Below are 6,000 nucleotides of genomic sequence, written 5' to 3'. Positions count from 1 at the left end.
CCAATTCCAATTCAATGCTCCCATTCACACCAAATCAGCAAAACAGAACGCAGTTGATTATGCAAACCTTTGCGTAAACAACCACGAACGCCCACTCAAGACAAGGTGCAAAATGGGGGGTTTAGCTCGAGGTATAGAGTATGAGCCCAGTGGGAGATACCCCGAGATAATGGGCGATAATGCGTCGCGTCCCACACCGGGATCGGATTGTGCAGCGAGATAGCGAGCCACGAGAGGAGTGTCATACAACAGTGTCGAGTGTCGCCGCATCTTCGCATACGAGCTTATCGCGCAGAGAATAATATTCGAGGTCGCCGACAGGCTCTGTGGTATCGGGTAAAGAGTGTCACAATGGACTCCGATGTGAAAGGGCCGGAAGGGGAAGGCAGGAGCGAGTGGTGCGGACTGGTTTTTACCGCGAAACAGGAAGGCACTAAAACCGAGGACAGTGAAGTGTGCACCTGTCCGTGGAACACAACAGCAAAGCAGACAGGGACACGGGAAAGTCACGGACAATGCCACGGTCTTTCACCAATAGTGATGCGAGTGACAGAGAGCGCAATCTTGTAGCCAGAATTTTCGGGAGAAGTGCACGAGTGTCCACGGTCATTCCTAGCTGTGTGTCGAGACAGATTGGCGAGGGTGCCACGGGACAGTGGGGTGTCCAGAGTGAGTGGACAAATGCAGGGTCGCGCATAGACTTGTTGGACGGACACCGGAGATTACCTCATGGACTGGGAGGAATTTGTGCGGACATTTGAGAGGCGTTTCGATGGGTCACAGGCGTGGGCCAGCTCTCATCACAGATAGACGGCGAAAGCATCGAAGCCTTTATTCACAGTTAACTGTGTCTCTGTCGCCGTTTGGGCACTTGGAGGCTGCCGAGCGAGAAACTGTCACTCATCTGCGAGCATCTGTCACTGGACTTGAGACCATTCCTGCGGGGCGCAACCGAATTGGAGCTTTCCGAGTTTGTCGAGCAGGCAAGGGAGAATGAAAGCGACTTGCATGCCATATGGGAAGGGAGGACACCGTCACTCCCGAGACACAAGGCGTGTGATCAGTGGCAGGTGGCACCAGAGGATGCCTTGGCAGTGGTGCCCTACGTGCCTCAGCCTACCCCATGTCACTCAAGGCCGCAACTCGAGGCCAGACTGGACCAAGTGGAATGACGGGACGAGCGCCGCGCGGACAGAAGCTCGAGTGACAGCAGGCCACTGCAGTGTCGCTATTGCCCCTCTTGAGCAATACCACTGGCATGCGGACTGTCCGACATGGGAGCAGGTATGGAGGAATTTGGAGGTCTAAGGATGCCTGCTGGGAAACTTCTGGTGGGAGGGTAGTGATCTAGCCGACCACTGTCCCCAACACACCCGCCCGACTGACCAGCACCAACCACCACTGGTGAACTGAGGGAAAGGTTGCCGACTAGCAACTCCATCCAGACTCATAGTGGATAGGAACGACCAGCCAGCGGACGTCAGAAGCGTGCCAGCGCCGGCGGCCACCTGCGTCACATCACCGGCAGGCGTGACCGAACCCACCCAGTCGCCCGACGCCCCAACAGCCCCTGCGACGAGTAGAGGTGCACCTGCCTACCTTGGATGGCTGGGTGACGATGAGACCACGCTACTCCGAGTCCCAGTACTCCTGAATGGGCACCCCGTACATGCCCTGGTGGACATGGCAGCGAGTCACTTGTACATCTCCGCCCATCTGGTGCCGGAGGGGGACCTGGAGCCATACGAGGGGACCGTCCTACTGGCCACAGAGGGGACCAGTGCACCCACCTCTGGTCACGCCCAGGTAACCATCGACTTACCATGGTTGGTCCAGGAGGATGCCACCATCGACATCCGGCAAGGTAGGCTGCACGTGGGTCGTCAGTGCCGTCGCACAGAGTATAACATGGATCTAGCAGTTCCCGCCCTTCCCTCCAATCCGGTTCGACTGGAAGACATCGCCAATGACGTGCCCCCATAGTACGTCACCCTGTTCGAGGACGTGCTGTCGCAGCATCCCCAAATCTTCGCCACCATAGACATGCTGAGACAAACGATGATGGCAGAGCACTCTATCCCGACCCGGCCCCATCAACTCGTCTTTATGAAGACCCATAGTTTTGGACCTGTCGAGCGGAAAGCCGTACAGTAGCAGATTGCGAAGATGCTCAGGGATGGGGTGATAGAGCCTAGTGAATCCCCCTGTAATAGCCGAGTGGTTATGGCCACCAAGAAAGACAGTTCTCTCTGCTTCTGTGTGAACTTTAAGACCATAAACTCGGTTACTATTCCTGCACCCCCACCCCTCATAAACATTTCAGATGCCCTTGCAGGGCTGGGGGACAACACCATTTTCACATCATTGGACCTAAAGAGCGGCTACTGGAAGGTCCCAGTCAAACCCGAGGACCACCCCAAAACAGCCTCCACCGCCCCGGATGTCCACAGATTCCAGTTCTGCTGCATGACAATTTGGGCTGATGGACACCCCCACGAGTTTCAGACCATGATGGTTGGCATCCTGGACGGGTTTGTCGGCGAATTCGTCACGGCCTACCTGGCCTAACTGATTGTCTGATCCAAGTTGTGGGAGGACCATGCGCGATACCTCGCCATGGTCCTCGAGCGGGTGGCCAGGCATGGCCTAACATGTGCACCCTGTAAATGCCACATCGGGGTGGCGGAGCTCTGATACCTGGGACATATTGTCAATGCGGAGGGCTGCCGGCCACTGCCAGAGTACTTGGACCTGATAGAGACTAAACTGCCCCACGCACAAGGAAGGAATTGCAGCGCCTCATGGGCCTCTTGATTTGGCTGCACTCCTTCATCCCAGACTTCGCGATGGTGACTGCTCCTATCACAGACCTACTCTTGCCCAAGACGAAGTACAGGTGGACCGCCGAGGCAGACTGCGCCCTGGCTGCCGTCAAACGCCTGTTCCGGGAGAGTCACGTCCTCTCACGTATAGCACCAGGGGAGCCCCTGTACCTGCAGATGGATGCCAGCAAGGTGGGCATGGGGGCGGTGCTATACCAGGTCGGCCCCGACAGGGCGCGGAGAGTGTTGGAGTACACCAGCTCCAAATTCGGGCCGGCTGCGAGGAATTATGATGTAAACGAGCAGGAATGCTTGGCAGTAGTGTGGGCGGTCAGCCGCTACATGCACTACCTCGAAGGCAATGAGTTCACCCCGAGGATGGACAACCAATGCCTCAGATGGCTGAATACCACGCAGGGGCGTAAGTCCAACTTTACAAGGTGGTCCATCACCCTCCAGAACTACGCCTTCCTATTTGAGCATGTGCCGGGGAAGGCGAACCAGCTCGCTCATGAGCTTTCCCGGTCTATTTCCTTTCTAACCTGCCTGGGCGTGGCAAGCCTGAGAGCACCAGGTGCAGGTGGTGGGGGAGGTTGGTAGTGGGTGGGTAGCTTAGAAAGGTAAGGACCTGGTTCCCCCTCAGGGCCATTCCTCCTCCATAGAGGAGTCGTCCGGGTGTGCGGCCCTGTATATGGTGACACACCAGCCCAAGAACCCCAGTCCCAAACAAGTATACACCCTAGCCGACATCATCAGTGCAGTTCAGCAGGTGCAGCAGGGAGACACTGCCACTAAGGACGCGGTGGAGGTGTTTGACACCCAGGTGTTGCCGTACCAGAGTGGGTGGTCGATGGGGTCCTGCAGAGTAGGGCACCTGCAGACATGGAGTCGTGGCGAATCTATGCCCCGGAGGGGGGCTCGAACTGCCATCCTCATGTACTTCCACGACCACCAGCTGGCGGGGCACCCCGGCGTGGAGCAGATGGCAGAGGCGCTGCGCACCAAATTCCACTGGCCGGGGGCGAACCGGGACGTCAGGGAGTACGTGGGGAGGTGTCTTCACTGTCATCACTGCAAGGCGAGGAGGTCGGATGGCGAGGAGCAGCAGCATCCCCAACGACCCCAGTACCCCTTCCACACCATAGCACTAGACATTATGGGCTCTTATCCCCATAAAACAAGGGGAAAAGGTTCCTCGTGGTTGTCAAAGATCTGTTCACCAGGTGGTTGGAGGCCTACCCCATCTCCAATGTCTATTCAGGCATGCTGATAGCCCTGTTGGAAGGGGAGGTCTACCCCTGGTTTGGTTACCCAGCAGTTGTCTTAAACGACAACGGATGCCAGTTCACAGGAGCCAGGTGGAAGCAGGCATGTCGAAAGTGAGGGGTAGACCACCACACTACCCCCACATACCACCCGAGGGCCAACCCAACCGAGATACGGAACCAGGAGATCAAGGCGCAGCTCCGTCTCCGGTTAGGTGAGTACCACAGCAAGTGGGACATGCATATTCCGGCCCTCCTGTACGGTCATGGGGCAGAACTACTCCAAGGGCAGAACTTGGCGCTGCCGGGCGAGTGCTGCGTGGTGGCGGTTGCTACAGCAGGCGGGTGGGGCGAGTCTCTGCGGGCAGAGCTGGCAGGGAAGCGGGAGCAGGCCAGGCTGTGGCAGGAGACCTACCTCCACCAGCACACACCACAGATGGGCAGGCCACCGGGTGTACGTGCGCTAACATTCCGTCATCAGGCACCAAGAAGTTCTGCGCGGGGTTGGCACCAAAATGGGCGGGGCACCGACTGGTTCTGCATCAGGCTGGACCTACGTCCTACCTTGTACAGACGCCAAGCGATAGTTTGGCAAAGATACACAGGGACGATCTGCGAAGCATAATGGACACAGTGGTGGAGACAGGGCTGTCCAGAGGGGAGGACAAGCCACCAACTGTACCAACGACATCTTGTTCTGCAGAAACCAGGCCTCTAAAATCGCTTAGGGGGAGACGTCCACAGGCCCCTAGGCTTCCAAAATGTGCTACCTTTTTGTTGATGGTGCTTCCAAAATGTGCTGCCTTTTTGATGGGATTCTTGGTCCTCTTGTAAGCGTAAAAACATGTTATGTTGGTTTAATTGAATATAATTAGCTGACGATAAAGAAGGTCGTGAGATTCTGAAATAACTGGTCTATATGTCTGACATTGTTTATGAGCCGATTGGTCTATATTGAGGGATGGCTTTGTACATGAACGCTTTAGAGGTTATTATAGGTATCAAAAACTAGACTTTTATGTTAGGCTTATCGGCAACGTATTTAATTCGTCGAACATTGTCGTATATTGTCTTGGGTTGTTTTTCGTAGAGTGAATGATTGATAAATTCCGCGAAAGGCAATGGAAACCAAAATATAAAATTTATTTAATATTTAGTTACACTTGTCACTGGTCAAGAAGCAAACCGACGACAGGAATCCATCGATTCAATATGTAAATTAATGAGTTAATTTTTCGATGAATTTTGGAATCTTTCCCGAATTTCTAGATCAATAAATACAAATATCCAATATGGCACTCGTAATGGCTTATAGGATGATGGTAGTAGTTGATTTTAAGCCTCTTTTAGGATTTTGAACATAATTTATTGAAATTATTATTTTTTTTATATAAAATTACAATATTCTGTATCATCCAGAGATCGAACCAAGGAGAAGATTCGTCGAATCAATAAGTATTTTAATTGCAAATTTATTTCATGAATTTTTGATTTTTTCCCGAATTTCTAGCTAAATAATTACACGATTCCAAGATGGCGTCCAAATTTCCAGATTGCAGGAACCTCAGTGTTAATAAATGATTACTGCACTCTAGCAGGTTAGAATAAAACTAGCATGATGGTAATGCACTCTATAAGATGAGTACACACACAAGATGGTGTCCTCCAGCTGACGAAAACAAGTTGGTGGCAATGTCCTCTAGCAGGTGGTAGCTCCTGGTAGCATGTACTGAACATAAAATGTCAGATGAATGATGTTGTCAAGGTCAAAGTTTAAGTCAAAGGTTAAATTTCAAATTCAAGGTCAAATTTCAAGTTTAAGGTTAAATTTCAAGGTCAAATTTCTAGGTCAAGGTCAAATTTCAAATTCAATGATAAATTTCAAGGTCAAAGTTAAAGGTCAATGTCAAATT

This window comes from Bacillus rossius, chromosome 5 (assembly GCF_032445375.1).
Source record: "Bacillus rossius redtenbacheri isolate Brsri chromosome 5, Brsri_v3, whole genome shotgun sequence".
Lineage (NCBI taxonomy): Eukaryota > Metazoa > Arthropoda > Insecta > Phasmatodea > Bacillidae > Bacillus > Bacillus rossius.
The sequence above is the reverse complement of the archived record's forward strand: the minus strand, read 5'-3'. Positions refer to the sequence as shown.